We start from the raw sequence: 21,122 nt of genomic DNA on the forward strand, positions 1-21,122 counted from the left end.
TGCGCATCACTCAAATAAGCACATGTGTCCTTTCCGTGCCAAGGTTTCACAGGGTCAGCTCAGGGAGGCGGGAGGGGAAAGAACGGCAAATGCGGGAAACCTCAGGCCTCAGGGAATCTTACCAAGTTCCCGCCTTTGGGGTTCTGGCTGTCATTCCCAGCTTCCCCAAAAATCCTTCTGCCTTCCATGTACTCTGAGTTCTCTGCCATGGTTGTATCCCGAGCTTGGAGCTCACCCCTCCCTGGGGTACCAGTGGGAGAGTGCTCCACACCCCTGCTCACTTTCCCCTGGGGTTGATGCATTCCTTGGCTCTGAGGCTCCAGCTGGGACCGAATGATGAGTCAACTTGTATCCCTTCTGATGCCATTTTTCTGAAATAAATAATTCCTGTTTCTGAGGGTCCCAGACTGGATGGCACTTCTTTCCAACTATTCTCTACTCCATAGAGAAATGACCGTCTCCATGCATTTCCTCAGCTGCTCCACAACAGAACTCAGAGTCAAGCTGCCTGGCTTCCAGCCCCTACTCTGCTACTTGTTTGCTAACTAGTGACATATGGCACATCACTGAACCTTTTTTAGCCTCAGTTTCCTCACCCATCTAGTTGTGGTGTGGTTTCAAAGATATAGGCCACTTAGCACAGTTCTGGGTACACAACAAGAATTCCCGTTGGGACTCTTGCCAATATCTGCTAGCCATGATCCAGCACCTAAAGAGGTAATGCCTGACACAGCAGAGGCCTCCTGGACTTTGCTCCATCATGGCAGCCAGCGTCCATTCAGGCCGGTCAGCACCGGTTGCTTTTGTGTTGAAAGCAAAGTCACTCAGAGAAGTGTGTACTAATAGGTGGTTAAAGCACAGGAGAGGTAGACAGGAACCACAAGCGGAAGCGTGGAGGGATGGGAAAGAGCAGGATGGAAAGGTGTCTTTTGTCTGTAGTGTGATAGGCAAACAGGATCTTAGTGGCTTACAGAACAGAGAAGTGTAGGGAAGGTTGTTGTAGTATTGTCTGTGGCTGCCATAACAAATGACCACAGAAAGGGTTTTAAAACAACAGAAAGTGACTCTCTCACAGTTCTGGAGGCCAGAAGTCTGGATTCCCTCTGAAGGTGTTAGCCAGGTTGTACTCCCTCTGAAGAGAATCATTCCTTGTTTCTTCCAGCTTCTAGCATCTCCAAGCTTTCCTTGGCTTCTGGCAACATAACTCCAATCTTTACCACTGTCTTCACATGGCCTTGCCCCTGTGCATCTCTGTGCCTCAAATCTCCTTCTGTCTTTCTCTTAAAATTTTTTTTAATGTTTATTTATTTTTGAGAGAGACAGAGTGTGATCGGGGGAGGGGCAGAGAGAGAGGGAGACACAATCTGAAGCAGGGTCCAGGCTCTGAGTCGTCAGCACAGAGCCCCACGTGGGGCTCCAACTCATGAACTGTGAGATCGTGACCTAAACCGAATTGGCACTTAACCAACTAAGCCACCCAGGCACCCCTCCTTCTGTCTTTCTCTTATAAGGACATCTGTTGTTGGAGTTAGGGCCACCTCAATGCCAGGATGATTTTATCTTGAGATCCTTAATGTAATTATATCTGCAAGGACATTTTTCTTTCTCTTTTTAAAAAATTTATGTTTGTTTAAGTTTACTTACCTTGAGAAAGAGGGAGAGAGCACATGCACACACAGAGCATAGGAGGGGCAGAGAGAGAGGGAGAGAAATCCCAAGCAGGTTCCGCACTGTCAGCCCAGAGCCCCACACAGGGCTCAATTTCACAAATTGTGAGATCATGACCTGAGCTGAAATCAAGAGTCAGATGCTTAACCAACTGAGCCACCCAGGTGCCCCAGGAACTTTTTTTCAAAATAAGGTCATATTCACAGGTTGTAGGGGTTAGGACTTGAACACATTTTGGGGGTACCACTATTCAACCAACTATAATTATGTACTAAAGCAGAGATCTTTGCACACAGAGGGCACTTAATAAATATTGTGGCTGATATATGTCTACGGATTTTCAGAAGACTAATTCTATGACATCAAAGAGGATAATGTGGGAACCTCGGCACTTAGAAATGTTCCTCAGCACCATTCTTCTGTTCTGGCTCTAGGGGAGAATCAGTTTTTTCATTTTACCAGCTTCTGGAGGCTACCTATTTACATCTTCTTTCTCTGACCCTGGCCCTCCTGTTTCCCTTTTATAAGGACCCTTATGATTATGTTGGGCCCACCCAGATAATCCAGGGTAATCTTCCTGTTTCAAGATCCTTATTTTATTATATCAGCAGAGTCTCTTTTGCCATGTACGATAATATTATCAGGCTCTAGGGATTAAGATGTGAACCTCGTTGGGGCCATAATTCTGTTGACTGGAGTTGGGAACTGGGTTTCATCCTAAGAGCCCAGAACTCAGTGGTGGGTTTTAAGTAAGAGAATGGAATCAACAGAATCAGGATGACAGAAGCAGAAGAAGAATCACACTGGATTGCAAGGACAGAAGTGTTAACCACGACCAGAGGATTTTTAAAGTTAACATAGAATCACTCTAGACAATATTTGATATCTGGTTATGTGTAGGATAACTGGTACATAATAAGTTTTTCTTCTTTCAATCTGGGTTTGGTCTTTTTAAATTAATTCTTTATGGATTTTATGAGGCCCTGAGTCCCAGGACACCTTTGGTTATTGTTGGAGGTAGCCAGCTGGGCAAGGTGGACCCGGATGACTATTCAGAATTCAAGATTCTATGCCCACAATGAGTACGAGCCCAGGTGTACGTGTGCCTGGGAGAATTCTGCCTTAGCAGGCACAGGTCCACAACACCTTATCAAGCATTGTCCAGTAGAGAAAGATATTGGAATTGCTTCAAGGGTAGGGAAATGGCCAAAGAGCAATAAGAAGGAATGTCATAAAAGATCCAAGAATGTGGACTGTGTTGATTCCTAGAAATGCTTTATTAACACTAAGTGAAAGAGCACACAGAATTGTTCACACTGATTATATGCATATTTAAGGGATGTGAAAACTAATAAAGATTTGAATAGAGTTTTAAGCATTCTCTGAAGTTTGGGAAGTTTATTCAAACATGTCAGTACTTCTGGCAACAGCTTCCTTTCTCTGATCTTGCACAGAGTCAGTCAAAGTTGCCTGGAAAGCCCGCTAATGATTCCTTTTGGCTTGCCTCTTCCTTCTCCTATCTTTGCTGGGTTTCTCAACCCATTCCACTCTGCTTTAGCTCTTTTGACCCACCTCAGTGCTACTTTGTTTAGGTGACCCTGCTAGAATAAAACTCCTGAGTTCATTATCTGTCTGTATGTATGTCCCCAATCTGTCTGAGAGTCTTGGTTCCAACTTCATAGCCATGGGTGAGAACCTCAGGCTCCCTGCCCAGGCTACTCTGGGTCAGATAAGCAGGGACAGCCCACCAGGCTTCACCTCCAAGTAGAGGATTAGAGACATGGGATAATAATTCCTTTCTAGGGATGCCTGGCTGGCTCAGTTTGTAGAGCATGTGACTCTTGATCTAGGGGTTGTGAGTTCGAGTCCCACATTGGGTGTAGAATTTACTTAAAAAAAATAAAATCTTAAAAAAACCCAGTAATTCCTTTTCAGAAACTCTTTGCCTGAAAAAATTACAAGTTATTTACTAATCAACATAAGGAAAACTGCATTCAGCCAGAAATTTTCCATAGCAACACAAATTATAGCACTGACACTAAACATTGGGATCCAGAAAGGATATTAACCAATGGCCTCTTGAAAAAGGGTTGGGGTGGGGGGGGATAGTCAACCCTGAAGAAGGTCAAAATGCCCTTCAGGAGACTGAAAGACAATGTAGTTCTGATGTATAATTACCCATTATATTAAACCATATAGTACACGAGAGGCAGAATAGTGTAAAGATTTAAAAGCACAGATTCTGACTCCAGATTTTCTGGGCTCAAATCCCAGCTCTGCCACTTACTGGCTGCCGCTTTCAGAAAAGTGACTTAACAGCTCTTTATTTTAGTTTCTACACCTGCTCAATCAGAATAATAATAGCCTCTACCTTACTGGGTTGTTTTGAAGATTACATGAATAAATGTATAGAAAGCACTTAGAGGGGCATGTGGGTGGCTCAGTCGGGTGAGCATCCGACTTCAGCTCAGGTCATGATCTCGCAGTCTTGTGAGTTTGAGTCCCACGTAGGGCTCTGTGCCGACAGGTGGGAGCCTGGAGCCTGCTTTGGATTCTGTGTCTCCTTCTCTCTCTGCCCCTCCCCCACTCGTGCTCTGTCTCTCAAAAATGAATAAATGTTAAAACAAGATTAAAAAACACTTAGAACAGTCCCTGGGACATAGCAAACACTCAACACGTATTAGTTTTAATTTTACTGGAATGTGTCCAACACTCTACACCACTGACAGTGGAAACTGCTTAAGCAGCCCGTCTGGCGTCTGAAGTAAATGGCACCCATGAATGATAGATACATCACAGAGCAATGAAATTGTGTCTGTTGATACAGAGTTTCGCAAAGGCATCTTAAAAGTTGCTGGGTAGGGACCCGAAGCATATTCTGTCTGGTGTGTGGTTTTTTGGTTAGGCAAGATGCTAATGGGACCACAGCTGTAGAGTTCAATATGTTCATTCTGTCCCATGACCCCCAAATGAGGCCTTTGCTTCTCTAACCATCTCTGAGGTATATACCACTAGTCCTAAGGATGCCTGGCCACCATTATTTGCTACTATTGGGCTAAGGGCGCCATTATTGGAGAAACTGCCCCAACTCCATGGGCAACATTAGGATCCCCTTCCTGAATTAATAAGAATGCATTCTATCATCATTCAGGGTGCTGGATAAAGGTAATTCAAAGAAAATAGAGAAAAGTAGAATTGTTATAAAGACCTACTGATACACAACTTCAAATTGTTTGGAAGTGTAGCAAAATATTCCATGAGAAGAGGCAGAGATGGCCCTGCCTGCATAATCTTGGATAAGTCACCTTTATTTCACAAATTAAAGTTTGTTTCCTTATCAGCAAAGGGAGTAGGGAGGTTGCAGACAGTGACCTAGATCAGCCTTATTGGAAGACCAAATCCTTTCTTACCTAGAACATGCAGAATCTCACATGACGCATTAGAAACACTATCCTAGAGGGTCTGTAGTGAGGAGCATCTCATTTATGATGCCCCCAGTGCACCTGCAGCAAAGTTCACCTGGCTCAGACAAGGCTTTTCTCCTCAAGTCTCACACAGCACGTCCTCCCCTTAGCCTGTCCCAATGTTCTTGGGCCTAGATGCCATGTACATTTATGATATTCCAATTTGCAGACTCAAAACAATATGAATATGAATATTTATGCATGAGCTTGGAGCTACAGAGAGAAGAGCCCCTAAGAATTCCATGTTGGTCTGAGAGTCATCTCAAGCCTCTGCTCAATTCTTCTGGGTCCTTTATTTTGCTAAAACCTGAGTGATGGTCTCTGGTGTCATTTAATGCCCTATCTGGGTTAATCTCACTGCATTCCTTCTTAGGCATTCTCCACTCCACAGTCTCCACTTAGACAGTCACCTCCATGTAACTGGTTTCCTTTTCTGTACAAAATAGTATAGCAATTTCTTTACAGTGGCTGCATCATTTTACATTCCCATCAGCAAAGCACAAGGGTTCCAATTTCTCCACATCCACACCAACATTTGCGGTTTTCTATTCTTTTGTTAATAGCCATCCTAATGGATGAGAAACACTAGCAGATGTTAAGATCATTTGAGTGGGAGGGATTGTCAATACTACCTAAGTAGACACCTGCTGCCCAGACTATTTAATACCACAGTCAGGGGCCATCCTGGTCCCCTCAGGTTTCCTTGGGACTGTCCAAGCTCTTAGGTCACAAATCCAAATGACCCAGGGCATGTGGTTATACACTCCCAAGCTCCTCCTATTCCTTAAAGGCAGACTCAATCTGTCCCACACATTTGTCCTTAATGACTTCCCTGGTACCTTCAAAAAACCCAATGATTTGTATTACATTAGCTTTTCTTTTAAAAGCACTTAAAATTTTTTTTAATGTTTATTTATTTTTGAGAGACAGACAGACAGACAGACAGAGTGCAAGTGGGGGAGAGGCAGAGAGAGAGGGAGACACAGAATTTGAAGCAGGCTCCAGGTTCTGAGCTGTCAGCATGGAGCCTGACACCAGGCTAGAACTAATGAACCTTGAGATCACGACCTGAGCCAAGTCAGATGCTTAACTGATTGAGCCACACAGGCACCCCTTAAAAAAACACTTTTTAAAATCAACAGCTTTATTGAGATATAATTCAATACCACAAAATTCATCATTTTAAAGTAACATTCTTAAAGGCAACTTTCTGTTTCCTAAGGGTAATTAACATGGTTGCTCCCACATTCACGGTCCCTTTCTGGAAGAGGAGTATTTTGTGATAGAGCAATAGTGTACTGTTTCTCAGCTAGATGCCTGTTTACAGGCATGGCCAGCTGTCTTGGTCAGGGTCCTTTGGTTGATTGAAACAAAGAGTCACTCAAATCTTTAGAAAAAGAGCATTTATGATAAAGATATTTGTTAACAGAAACTAGGAAGCCATCAGGAACCAAAGCTACTTTTTCTCTCTTTTTCTTGGGCTACTCTATCTCTGTCTCTGTTTCCTATAGCAACATTGTTTCTCTGTGTGCATCTGTTCTGCTCAAAATTTGACTTGCTGTTACCATTTTGTGTCCCCAATTCTAATTTGTCTTCACTCTTTCTAGGCATCCTTTCCTTTCCTGCTCCTGTTACTAGCAACTTTATTCTCTCAAAAGAGAATTCTGATTGGCCAGGCTTATCTTGCCCAGCCAGACCACAGGGTAAGTGTTGACCAGCTAATGTAATGCTGTCCTGGAATCAGGGGCCCACACTGGCCCAATTTTCTTTGCCATGAGCAGGGACTGAAGTCACATAATAAAGAAACACAGCTGTTGGTGTAATGTGAAGAGAACCCAGTGGGAACTACACACACAATGGGGTAAGTTACAGGAGGGAAGCCTATGGTTAGGAAACACAAATCTTGTTTTACAATGGGCAGTAATAATACCCTTTGCTCCTGAGGAGACATCATCTTTTATTATACTGGACTGTAAACATGACTGCCCTTTGCTCTGCAGGGAGACACTATTTCTATATTCCAAGGCTATTCACTGTATAAACATCCTTAGATGAGGCTAAGAAATATGATCTAGAATAAAGGGAGGTCAGTACCTGTCCTTGCAAGTCATACAGAAACACTGAAGATCCATGAAGAATTGTCTCCCAACAGTAGTTACCAGCAAATCTCTTCTCCTCACTCTGTGTGTGTGTGTGTGTGTGTGTGTGTGTGTGTGTGTGTGTGCGTGTGTGTAAATACTGTGATGATCATAGGATTCTATTGGGTACACTGTGATGGGCTGTTCATGAATTTTTTCAAAAAACCAACTCTTGGCTTCGTTGATCTGCTCTACAGTTTTTTTAGATTCTATATTGTTTATTTGTGCTCTGATCTTTATTATTTCTCTTCTTCTGCTGGATTTAGGCTGTCTTTGCTGTTCTGTTTCTATTTCTTTCAGGTGTGCTGTTAGATTTTGTATTTGGGATTTTTTTCTTGTTTCTTGAGATAGGCCTGGATTGCAATGTATTTTCCTCTCAGGATTGCCTTCGCTGCATCCCAGAGCGTTTGGATTGCTGTATTTTCATTTTCATTTGTTTCCATATATTTTTTAATTTCTTCTCTAATTGCCTGGTTGACCCATTCATTCTTTAGTAGGGTGTTCTTTAACCTCCATGCTTTTGGAGGTTTTCCAGACTTTTTCCTGTGGTTGATTTCAAGCTTCACAGCATTGTGGTCTGAAAGTATGCATGGTATGATCTCAATTCTTGTATACTTATGAAGGGCTGTTTTGTGACCCAGTATGTGATCTATCTTGGAGAAGGTTCCATGTGCACTCGAGAAGAAAGTATATTCTGTTGCTTTGGGATGCAGAGTTCTAAATATGTCTGTCAAGTCCATCTGATCCAATGTATCATTCAGGGCCCTTGTTTCTTTATTGACCGTGTGTCTAGATGATCTATCCATTTCTGTAAGTGGAGTGTTAAAGTCCCCTGCAATGACCACATTCTTATCAATAAGGTTGCTTTTATTTGTGAGTAATCGTTTTATATATTTGGGGCTCCTGTATTCGGTGCATAGACGTTTATAACTGTTAGCTCTTCCTGATGGATAGACCCTGTGATTATTATATAATGCCCTTCTTCATCTCTTGTTACAGCCTTTAATTTAAAGTCTAGTTTGTCTGATATAAGTATGGCTACTCCAGCTTTCTTTTGACTTCCAGTGGCATGATAAATAGTTCTCCATCCCCTCACTCTCAATCTGAAGGTGTCCTCAGGTCTAAAATGAGTCTCTTGTAGACAGCAAATAGATGGGTCTTGTTTTTTTATCCATTCTGATACCCTATGTCTTTTGGTTGGCACATTTAGTCCATTTACATTCAGTGTTATTATAGAAAGATATGGGTTTAGAGTCATTGTGATGTCTGTAGGTTTCATGCTTGTAGCGATGTCTCTGGTAGTTTGTCTCACAGGATCCCCCTTAGGATCTCTTGTAGGGCTGGTTTAGTGGTGACGAATTCCTTCACTTTTTGTTTGTTTGGGAAGACCTTTATCTCTCCTTCTATTCTAAATGACAGACTTGCTGGATAAAGGATTCTCGGCTGCATATTTTTTCTGTTCATCACATGGAAGATCTCCTGCCATTCCTTTCTGGCCTGCCAAGTTTCAGTAGAGAGATCGGTCACGGGTCTTATAGGTCTCCCTTTATATGTTAGAGCACGTTTATCTCTAGCTGCTTTCAGAATTTTCTCTTTATCCTTGTATTTTGCCAGTTTCACTATGATATGTCGTGCAGAAGATCGATTCAAGTTACGTCTGAAGGGAGTTCTCTGTGCCTCTTGGATTTCAATGCCTTTTTCCTTCCCCAGATCCGGGAAGTTCTCAGCTATTATTTCTTCAAGTACACCTTCAGCACCTTTCCCTCTCTCTTCCTCCTCTGGAATACCAATTATGCGTATATTATTTCTCTTTAGTGCATCACTTAGTTCTCTAATTTTCCCCTCATACTCCTGGATTTTTTTTATCTCTCTTTTTCTCAGCTTCTTCTTTTTCCATAATTTTATCTTCTAGTTCACCTATTCTCTCCTCTGCCTCTTCAATCCGAGCCGTAGTTGTCTCCATTTTATTTTGCAGTTCATTGATAGCATTTTTTAGCTCCTCCTGGCTGTTCCTTAGTCCCTTGATCTCTGTAGCAAGAGATTCTCTGCTGTCCTTTATACTGTTTTCAAGCCCAGCGATTAATTTTATGACTATTATTCTAAATTCACTTTCTGTTATATTGTTTAAATCATTTTTGATCAGTTCATTAGCTGTTGTTATTTCCTGGACGTTTTTCTGAGGGGAATTCTTCCGTTTCGTGATTTTGGATAGTCCCTGGAGTGGTGCGGGACTGAGGGACACTTCCCCTGTGCTGTCTGGAATAACTTGCGTTGGTGGGCGGGGCCACAGTCAGACCTGATGTCTGCCCCCAGCCCACCGCTGGGGCCACAGTCAGACTGGCGTGTGCCTTCTCTTCCCCTCTCCTAGGGGCGGGATTCACTGTCTGGGCTACTTGCACACTGCCAGGCTTGTGGTGCTGGGGATCTGACGTGTTAGCCGGGGTGGATCGGCAAGGTGCACAGGGGTGGGAGGGGCAGGCTCAGCTCGCTTTTCCTTCGGAGATCCGCTTCGGGAGGGGCCCTGTAGCACCGGGAGGGAGTCAGACCCGCTCAGGGGATGGATCCGCAGAAGCACAGCGTTGGGTGTTTGCGCGGTGCAAGCAAGTTCCCTGGCAGGAACCGGTCCCCTTTGGGATTTTGGCTGGGGGATGGGCGAGGGAGATGGCGCTGGCGAGAGCCTTTGTTCCCCGCCAAACTGCGCTCTGTCGTGCGGGGCTCAACAACTCTCCCTCCCATTGTCCTCCAGCCCTCCCGTTCTCCAAGCAGAGCTGTTAGCTTATAACCTTCCAGATGTCAAGCCCGCTTGCTGTCGGAACACACTCCGTCCGGCCCCTCCACTTTTGCCAGCCAGATTTGGGGGCTCTGCTTGGCCGGCAGGCTGCCCCTCCGCCCTGGCTCCCTCCCGCCAGTCCGTGGAGCGCGCACCGCCTCACCGCCCTTCCTACCCTCTTCCGTGGGCCTCTCGTCTGCGCTTGGCTCCAGAGACTCCGTTCTGCTAGTCTTCTGGCGGTTTTCTGGGTTATTTAGGCAGGTGTAGGTGGAATCTAAGTGATCAGCAGGATGCCCGGTGAGCCCAGCATCCTCCTACGCCGCCATCTTCCTCTATTCCGGGCTGTTCATGAATGTGAATGTGGACATTCTAAATTCTTTTCTGCATGGTGGTTATACCATTATAATAACCACAGCCATGCTTAACTGCACAGGTAACATGCCTATTGTCATTTTATTCTTTTAAGAATTACAGAAATAGATCAGCCTTTGCCTGCGCCCTTCTAGGCTCACTTGGTAAGAGTTGGCTAGTCCCACCTAAAAGAGTACGGATGGGCATCCACCTAGTGGAACCAGGCCACCCAGAATGGCAGGGAAGGCACCAGTTATAGGGGGTCTAGCACAGGGGTTATATGTTTAAATGCCTACATTGGCCAGGCAGGTAAGTAAATGAGTGAGGTGGCCAGTTGTAATAAATGGGATTTGTGTGGACTACAGCAAACAGGAGAGATCATCCTCAATCTCAAGGTGGCAGCTGCTACTCAGGTCGAGCAGATCGTTTCATTGTGAGAATGAGGGTTCTAAGTCACTTATTTTTTTTCACCCAAAGAACCTGAAATGAGATTTGTACGTGATATCACCCCCTCTTTAAATGTTGCAACCAATGCAAATTTAAAATACTGCAAGTGCCGTACCCCAATGTTTGTAGCAGCACTCTCAACGATAGCCAAATTGTGGAAAGAGCCTAAATGTCCATCAACTGATGAATGGAGAAAGAAATTGTGGTTTATAGACACAATGGAGTACTACATGGCAAGGAGAAAGAATGAAATATGGCCCTTTGTAGCAACGTGGATGGAGCTGGAGAGTGTGATGCTAAGTGAAATAAGCCATACAGAGAAAGACAGATACCATATGTTTTCACTCTTATGTGGATCCTGAGAAACTTAACAAAACCCATGGGGGGAGCGGAAGGAAAAAAAAAAAAAAGAGGTTAGAGTGGGAGAGAGCCAAAGCATAAGAGACTCTTAAAAACTGAGAACAAACTGAGGGTTGATGGGGGGTGGGAGGGAGGGGAGGGTGGGGGATGGGTATTGAGGAGGGCACCTGTTGGGATGAGCACTGGGTGTTGTATGGAAACCAATTTGACAATAAACTTCGTATATTGGAAAATAAAATAAAATAAAATAAAATAAAATAAAATAAAATAAAATACTGCAAGTGCCCAGAAAATAACCCATAGGAAAAGTGGTTGGAACTGACAGAGCCCCATTAAGGAGGGAGCCAGATCTGACAGATGCCTGATCCTCCAAGGAGGTAGCTAAAACTTTAGGTAACCATAATCTTAATGGGTAAACCCAATTAACCAAGCTAGAGAGTGTAGATGGGACTCTGCTAGAATTACATTCCTGTTCTCTTGCCCCACCCTCACGTATTCTTCCCAGGGGAAGAAGAATAGTTTATTTTGCAGGGGCAGGGAGTGTTTACAAAGAAGAGTTGTGGGGCACCTGGGTGGCTCAGTTGTTAAATACCTGACTTCCACTCAGGTCATGATCTCACGGTTCATGAGTTCAAGTCCCACACTGAGAGAACACAAATCCTACTTCTGGTGAACACAAGCCCCACTTGGGATAAAAACACAAGCCCTGCTTTGGGTGAGCCCCGCTTTCTCTTTCTGTCTCTCCCTCTGCCCCTCTTGGGATTTTCTCTCTCTCTCTCTCTCTCTCTCTTTCTCTTCCCTTTATTCACTTGTGCCCCCCCCCACCAAAAAAAAAAAAAAAAAAAAAAAGAATTGTGCATATCTGGATCAGCTCACTACTCTCCTCTTTGAGATTTGTCTAGCTACAAAGAACACAAGATTTGGTCTACTCATCTCTGTCTATGCCATAAGTTCATAAGTTTTACAGTTGCCAGTTCATATGGCCTGAGGGGCAGGGAGGTATGTAGGGTCCTGTGGGCTGTTTAGTGCTACCAGAGATGGTGACAGCCCCTGAATGGCATTTGATATTGGCCTTTCTCCCTAATAAAGCTAACATGCTATACTGCATCCCACTGGCTCTTGAGCCTATTTGTCAAGTTTTTCTAAATGTGAGCAGGAATAAAGGTGTGGCATTTTAAAAATCCCTTCTAACTCAAATAGACATTATTATTGTTTGTACTTTACCAAGGTGAGAAAAGAGAGGCATTGGCTGATTGAGATTTTTGCCCCTAACGACCGTAAGTGTGGTTTTGCCTGCTTATCAGCCACTCCCTCTTCTGGATCAACAGCTTGATTTTACTTGGAACTTTCTCTGTACATTTGATAGGGGTGAGGTTGACTCACCCCTACCTCCAGGGGTAGGATATCTCAGGCCTGGCCAATCAGAGCAACAGAGACACCTGGATACTGTGATTGGTTCAGGAATGAACACATTCTTGTGTTACAAGATCTTGATTAACCTTGTGTTAGACTTGATTAACCGTGATCCAGTGTAATATTTGGGAGAGTCTTCTCTTCCCAGCTGAGTCACCTAGAGGAAGAGATAGGAACTTGGAGCTGCTGGCAGCCATCTTGTTACCATGGGAGAGTGAGCATAGAGCCCGAAGAAAGGAAAGGAATATAATGGTTGTTTGCCAGTTATCAATTTATTGTCTCTTAGCCCCAGATTCAACCCCAATTTATTCAGCCCCAATTTATTGTCTGCTCTGCAAAAATGTACATGGGCCCTCAAATATTTTTTCTTTAGTAGCTGTCATAATGTTATACTTCATCAGCATCTACACTTTCCCCAGCATCCTAAGAAGATGAATTTCCAGCAAATTCCAGGGGGTAAATTTCCAGGAAGTTCCCCTGAAACAGCATGAGAGCTACTCCTCTGCCAATCAGTGAAATAGAGCTGTGACCTCTCCAACAAGGTCTGGATCTCAACTCAGGGTCAGGGGATGGGAATGGTTGGCTCGTCCTTGGGTACTCTATCCCAGCCCCAGGGGGAATATTGCTCCTTATATGTGCTACTCCTGCATTTTTTAGAATTCTCTTTATTTCTTGAAAGCCAAGAAATAAATTGTTATTCCAATCCTTGTTATAGTTAATAATTCTTTAGATTAAAATTTCCCTGTTCAATGTCCACTCTCACCACTGTTGTTTAACATAGTGTTGGAAGTCCTAGCATCAGCAATCAGACAACAAAATGAAATTAAAGGCATCAAAATTGGCAAAGATGAAGTCAAACTTTCCCTTTTCACAGAAGACATGATACTGTACATGGAAAATCTGACCGACTCCACCAAAAGTCCGCTAGAATTGATACATGAATTCAGCAAAGTTGCAGGGCACAAAATCAATGTATAGAAATTGGTTGCATTTATATACACCAATAATGAAGCAACAGAGAGAGAAATAAAGAATCTGATCCCTTTCACAATTGCACCAAGAATCATAAAGTACCTAGGAATAAACCTAACCAAAGATGTAAAAGATCTGTATGCTGAAAACTATAGAAAGCTTATGAAGGAAATTGAAGAAGATACAAAGAAATGGAAAAATACTCCATGCTCATGGATTGGAAGAATAAATATCATTAAAATGTCAATACTACCCAAAGCAATCTACACATTCAAAGCAATCCCAATAAAAGCTGCACCAGCGTTCTTCTCAAAGCTAGAGCAAGCAGTCCTAAGATTTGTACGGAACCACAAAAGACCCCGAATAGCCAAAGTAATATTGAAGAAGAAAACCAAAGTGGGAGGCATCACAATCCCAGACATTAGCCTCTACTACAAAGCTGTAATCATTAAGACAGTATGGTATTGGCACAAAAATAGATACATAGACTAATGGAATAGAATAGCGACCCCAGAATTGGACCCACAAATGTGTGGCCAACTAATCTTTGACAAAGAAGGAAAGAATATCCAATGGAAAAAAAGGCAGTCTCTTTAACAAATGGTGCTGGGAGAACTGGACAGCAACATTCAGAAGAATGAAACTAGACCACTTTCTTACACTATTCACAAAAATAAACTCAAAATGGATGAAGGACCTGAATGTGAGACAGGAAACCATCAAAACCCTAGAGGAGAAAGCAGGAAGAAACCTCTTTGACCTCAGCTGCAGCAATTTCTTACTCGACACATCTCCAAAGGCAAGGGAATTAAAAGCAAAAATGAACTATTAGGACATCATGAAGATAAAAAGCTTCTGCACTGCAAAGGAAACAATCAACAAAATTAAAAGGCAACCAACGGAATGGGAAAAGATATTTGCAAATGACATATTGGATAAAGGGCTAGTATCCAAAATCTATAAAGAACTCACCAAACTCCACACTTGAAAAACAAATAATCCAGTGAAGAAATGGGCAGAAGACATGAATAGACACTTTTCTAAAGAAGACATCCAGAAGACATCCAGATGGCCAACAGACACATGAAACGATGGTCAACATCACTCCTCATCAGGGAAATACAAATCAAAACCACACTGAGATGCCACCTCATGCCGGTCAGAGTGGCTAAAATGAACAAATCAGGAGACTATATAGATGCTGGCGAGGATGTGGAGAAACGGGAACCCTCTTGCACTGTTGGTGGTGTAGCTGCTCTGGAAAACAGTGTGGAGGTTCCTCAAAAAATTTAAAAATAAATCTACCCTATGACCCAGGGAGGGGGGGGAAGTTACGGAGAGGGAGGGAGGGAGGCAAACCATAAGAAACTCTTAAATACTGATAACAAACTGAGGGTTGATGGGGGTTGGGGAGAGGGGAAAGTGGGTGATGGGATTGAGGAGGGCACTTGTTGGGAGGAGCACTGGGTGTTGTATGGAAACCAATTTGACAATAAATTATATTTAAAACAAAGTTTAAAAAAATAAATAAATAAATAAAATTTCCCTGTTCAAATGATTGTGTGGCTTGTTTCTCCTGATGGGACACTGAATGACACAGATGGCAAGTGAGACCTAGCCCTAATGGCATTGGCTGGGCCAGAACCCTCCTCTTCCTCTGGACTTTTCAATTAGTAAATCAATACTTTTTTTCTTCATTTGAGCCATTTTGAGTTGGGTTTCCTGCCTCTGGCAAGTTGAAGAATCTCAATTATGTGAGCCATAAAAGGAGAATGAACAGTTAAAAGAACAAGAAATATCTACCTAGATAATAAAAGTCACCTTCTTAGGAGGTAGTATGAGAATTATTTACATTTTCACTGTGTGAAAGAAGAATTTAAATGTTACAGTCAAGGGGTGCCTGGGTGGCTCAGTTGGTTAAGCAACCGACTTGATTTCGGCTCAGGTCATGATCTCACGTTTGTGAGATTGAGCCCCGTGTTGGGCTCTGTCCCCTGCTTCTCTCTCTCTCTCTCTCAAAATAAGTAAATACACTGAAAAAAAAATGTTAAGGTCAATTCTAATTTTATGACCATGATGTAATTTGTCATCTGATGATCAAAGTAGGACCAATGGGTGGAAATTAGAGACAAAAATATCTGTTCATCATGAAGACCTGAAGAAGAACTTTCCAGGAATTCATTGTTCAGAGTGGAATGAACAGCCTCATCCACTGTGAGGGCCTGTCCTTGGAGGTGTTGGGGGATAAGGGGTGATAACCACTGTCAGGTAGGCTATGGAAGAGATTATTGCATTGGGTGGGAAATGCACTTAATGAACTGAAAGATCCCATCCAAATCTAAGATTCAACTTTTAAGTTTGTGGAAATTCTTTAGTCCAAATCCTATTAGACAGTCCTAGTGAAGAGAAAACCAGACAAGGGTAACATTGTACATTATGTGAATCACTTGGGATTGGAGCTTTGGGTCCTGCCAGATGCTATCATCAGATGCAGAGAAAATGGGCCAAGTCGCCAGATAGGGGGTTTAAATACACTTCTCTGCCCTGCTAAGAACATAATGTATTGCGTAAAAAACAGGAAAGCAATTACTGTAAATAAAATCATTCTGAAAATAAGCATATTAAACACTTGGCTTTGATTTGGCTTAAGCATATTTACCTGACTCAGATTGCATAAATGAGTAGGTAACTGAAAAGTGCTCCAAGATCCGGCTTCACCCAAAGTATGGAACACTGAGCTGGGAGACAGCCAACATGCACTTTATTCCTGCTTTTTATAGTGACCCTGGGGCAAGAGAGGGAGGCGTGGAGGGGAAGAAGAAAAAAACTCGGTGTTGCTGAACTTTGGTTTGTCCAAGTACAAGAATCAACAAAACAATAGTTGTACCTACATTACAGAATATGTAAAAGTGAAACAGGAAATGCCTACAAAAATAGAAAACAATGTATTCTTCTATGGACATAATTGATACAGTGACTCAGAAGATTTTTTTAATGCAAAGATTTCTGGTCATAAATTATACTGAAAGCTGCATTATTGGGCCAATATTTCCCAACACCTTCTGAATTAATATAACTTTTAAAAATACCTGATCCCAAACTAGCCAGTTATTAGCATACGATATAAATTGATTTAACATATATGAAAAACACACAGAAAGTGAAACTAAAACCTATAGAAAATCAGTACTCAAAGGTACAAGATATTCAGAAAGCCAAAGGCAACTTTGCATCTGACCTTATATGAAGTAATCCTCTAAACCAAACATTTCAGCAACTCAGACCATTTCCTTTTCACTATCAATAATTTTCATTTTCTTTTCTTTAAGAGGAAAAATAAATGCAACCACAACTCCGTCAGGGTTTTTGTGGAGGCAAACTTGCTTTCAAGTTTAACTATTTGCTTTGTCCTTCTGTTTACTATTGTTCCCTCTATTTATATTTTGAATATCGACTTGAGGAGGAAATCACTGTTAAAACCTAACTCTTACGGATATCCTCATTTCGGGAACTTTTTGCAATTGCCAATTTATTTCTCACACAGGATGAGGAACAACAGGAATTGATTAGGAGCTGAGAAGGGTAGAGACTGCCTCTGGATTGAGCCTTTACAATGTAGCTTCCCTGATTGGTTAAAATCAATTTCTAGATCAGACAGGCTCATCCACATTCAATTCATCCTAATGCTTTATGTACGATTGAGGGGATCATTCTCTGCAGCCCAGACCAATGCAAAAGATCCCACACTCTTGGAGCCTCAGAGGGAGAGGGCTTGGGAAAGCACAATTGCAGATATTCTCCAGAAGCCTAAAGCAATGAGAGGGGTACCAGAGAAAGCATTAGAAGTCAAACTTCTACTAATGGAAGGTTAATTATTGTACAGGCACTTGAAGTTGCCCAATTATAGGAAACACTTTAGAGATGAGACAGTAGAAATGGGGTGGTTAGGAATGAGAACCAAACACCGGGGGGGGGGGGGGGTGGGTGGCTCCAGAAAGCCCCAGTGAGAAAGCTGGGGCTCTGTAACCTGGGTAGAACATTCAAGAGGCTGGTCTCCAGGGACCATCACTACAGGAGCTCTCCTCTGCATTTAGGACAGGGAAAGTACTAGGAACTCTTCGTCATCAACCCCTGGCATGAACCATAGAAGTTTTTGGCCAGGCAGTGGAAGTCATGGAATGGAGAGAATGTGGAGGCAGGGATGGTGAACATGGCCATTTTTGTTGGCCAATCGGAAGCCCGGGAGAACCGGTGGCCACCCATAAGAACATGCCCTGAGAGCAAAGCCAGCTTTCAAGGAAACTAGATTTCTCTGGATTGGGGTGGTGCTCCCATCACACTGGAAAATAAGAACAGAGTCCTCAATGGTACTGAAGACTTTGAGGTCTGTACAGTGGAGAACAGATCTAGTTGAAATCTACCATTAGCAATAGCTTGTTTTAATATGCTTGGAACATGGCTGATTAAGCATGGGTGTATTTTCTAAGGTTTAAAGGAAAAAGACACTTCCTTTCATAGTGCACGGTCCTGGGGAGGGCTTGGTTTGTTGGGAAATGAGGCCCTAGGAAGAAACAGGCTTTTAAGATTCAGGGATTTTCCCTCACCTAGGCCACAACTGTAAATTTTGCTCTTTCCCTCAGGAGAGGCGCTCTAGACCCAGGGAAGGGAGTGACGCAATGCCTGCTCCACAAAGGTCCCAACACCACACAGAAAATCCCATTAACACCTTAACAGATGAGCCAAGGGGTGATGGGAGTGGGATGGGGCCTCCAAAGAAGACTGTCTTGTTTTCCTAGTCTCATGTCACAATTGAAAAATTTTCTTCTTGGAGAGTGTTTTAGGTTAAAAGTAACCACCACCTAGGTTTTTCTGCATTTAGTCTAAAAAAAAAATAGTGGAAGTGAGGCCAAAAATCTTATAACTCTCCTAGGAAAGATAGTGTTATATAAAACTGTAGGTTCCTTTATGTTTTATAATCCTCTCTTTTTCTATGTAAATAATTATACTGGGAACAAATGTAGAATGTTGGCACAGGTGTTTATCATGTTAAGATGGCCTCAGAAAATTCACTTAGATTAGGTAAGTATTTTTCTTGTTTCTGTTCTAACAAGTGTAGCTTGTTTATCAAAATCAAACGAGAAGACACTGCGTGACAGCATTAATCTTGTTTTTCCCAAAAGATTTCAACAGCTGTTAATTTTATGGAGTTACTTAAACACTCTACAGAATGTCGCTTACTCACAAAACTTTGTTTAAGTATGCATATGGACAATTTTAAAAGAAAATGGAAAAAAAAAAGGAAGAGACATCCGTATAGAATATATTACAAAATGACATTGACAAGACTATTAATGAGGGATACAATATTAGTTAAAAAGAGCAGGGCACAAAACTCTATATACAGTATAATTTTAATTTTAAATAAAAACTATGTGTTCGATTAAAATCATAGAGACAGAAAGTAGAATGGTGGCTGCCAGGAGCTGGAGGGAGGGAGTTAGTGATTAATGGGCACAGAGTTCCAGTGTGTTGAGGGGAGAAGTGTTTTGGACGTGGATGGTGGTAGTATCTGCACAACAGTGTGAATGTACTTAATGCCACTGAACTGCACACTTAAAACTGAGTAAAATGAGGGGTGCCTGGGTGGCTCAGTCGGTTAAGCTTCTGGCTTTGGCTCAGGTCATGATCTCATGATCTGTGAGTTCGAGCCCCGAGTTGGGCTCTGTGCTGACAGCTCAGAGCCTGGAGCTGCTTCGGATTCTGTGTCTCCCCCTGTCTCTACCTCTCCCCCACTCACACTCTGTCTCTCAAAAGTAAATAAACATTAAAGAAAAAATTTAGCAACTGAGCAATATGATAAATTTTGTTATGTGTATTTTACCATAGTTTTTAAACATTACACATTCAATTTTCAAAACTAGAAGAAAATACAACAAAACACCAGGAGTTGTTACTTCGCGGTGGTGAGATTACAGACAGTTTATTTTCTTTATGCTGTTTTGTATTTTCCAAATTTTCTACAATAAACATTTTTTAAATTAAAAAATAGTTTTAGGGGCACCTGGGTGGCTCAGTCTATTAAGCATCCAACTGTTGACCTCAGTTCAGGTCATGAACGCTTGGTTTGTGAGATTGAGCCCTGAGTCGAGCTCTGAGCTGACAATGCAGAGCCTACTGGAGATTCTCTCTCTTCTGCTCTCTGCCCCTCCCCCACACACATGCTCAAACTCTCTTCAAATAAACAACCTTAAGAAAAAATTTTTTAAACACCTGTCTTCAAATTCCAGTTTTCTCAGATTTCTCAAATCATCCATTTACTTTTCAACTTCCTCAAGATTTCTCAAGTGCAGCTACTAGGTTTTCTTCTTCTTGGGACACAATCTGTCTGATTTCCCATTAAGATTTTGCAGAATTAGGAAATCACATATTCCAAATATTCCAACAGAGCTCAGTTTTGGTCTATACTCAGAACACCAATATTTAACTCAGAAAGCGCGGCCACTGCACTTACGAGGTTTTCCAGCTGCCCCATAGCCACGGCTCAACTAATTTTCTCTGCATTTTCTCCCTCTGTGGTCTAAGAAGCTGTGGTCGATGAGGTTTCACACCTTTCCCCCGACTGCAGCCAGTTCATTGTTTCATTGTTCTGTGCTCTCTACACCTCTTCCCAATTCGGGGAACACTCAAGATGTAGCCAATGGACACTAATTTGAATTTTTCAATCTGTTAAGAAATTCACTCTGGGGAAGCAGAAGAGACTCCAGATCAGAATATTCCCACTAAGGCATCAGCTGCTCTCACCTGTATAAAACCCTTTATAAACAAGGAGCTATAGGAAATAAAGGACCGCCTCTCACCTTTTAAATGTTTCATAGCAACTGCAGACAAAGGGATTCAGAACCGACCAGAAATCTCTCTCAAACACCTGCAACAGCAGCCTCTTTTCCAGCCCAGCTCTAGAATTCAGGAAACAAAGTAGGTCTGTACACCATCCTCTGCTTCAGTCGAGGGCTTGACTTCAGAAAACAAAGTAGGTCCTGGTAATGTGCGCAGCCCTCAAGATCCCTAACAAGCAACAGGTGAGTCGCCACTTAGCAGGATTTTCCAAAGCACTCCACAGTCATCACATCCTAGGCTTCCCAGTCTGTGACTTTAAGTTCTAGAAATTAGTTCTTTAAGAGCACAGAGACTTCGAAAAGCTTAATTTTCAACTAGGAGTCAACAATAGAGGCAGAAGATGGATTGTGCACAATTATTTAAATGACTATAAACTGCCCAGCTAGCTCAGTCGGTAAAGCATGAGACTCTTAAATGACTATATAGTATTCTACATCTTCTACTGCTGTTGAACATTTAGGTTTTCCCATTTTTTTTCCTTTTACCAATTAATTATCCCGTTATCAATAAGTAGTAATTATGTGTTTTCATTGGGAGCTTCCCCTTTTTTTTTTTAAGTTTTTTTTTTTAATTTGTTTTTAACAGAGAGAGAAACAGACCATGAGCAGGGGAGGGACAGAGAGAAGCGGAGACACAGAATCC

General features: G+C 42.4%; 1 protein-coding gene across 1 annotated transcript in view; it reads right to left on the reverse strand.

Moving 5' to 3' along the window:
* The window catches only part of PLEKHF2 (pleckstrin homology and FYVE domain containing 2), a 67,803-nt gene extending 47,237 nt beyond the window's left edge, over positions 1-20,566 (reverse strand). The window contains exon 1 of the mRNA XM_019453513.2: positions 20,441-20,566. The gene's annotated coding sequence lies outside the window, so the exon portion shown is untranslated. The remainder of the gene's footprint in view (positions 1-20,440) is intronic.
* Positions 20,567-21,122: the final 556 nt, after the last annotated feature.

The sequence above is a fragment of the Panthera pardus genome, unplaced genomic scaffold, assembly GCF_024362965.1.
Source record: "Panthera pardus isolate Hobbes unplaced genomic scaffold, ASM2436296v1 HiC_scaffold_7, whole genome shotgun sequence".
NCBI lineage: Eukaryota > Metazoa > Chordata > Mammalia > Carnivora > Felidae > Panthera > Panthera pardus.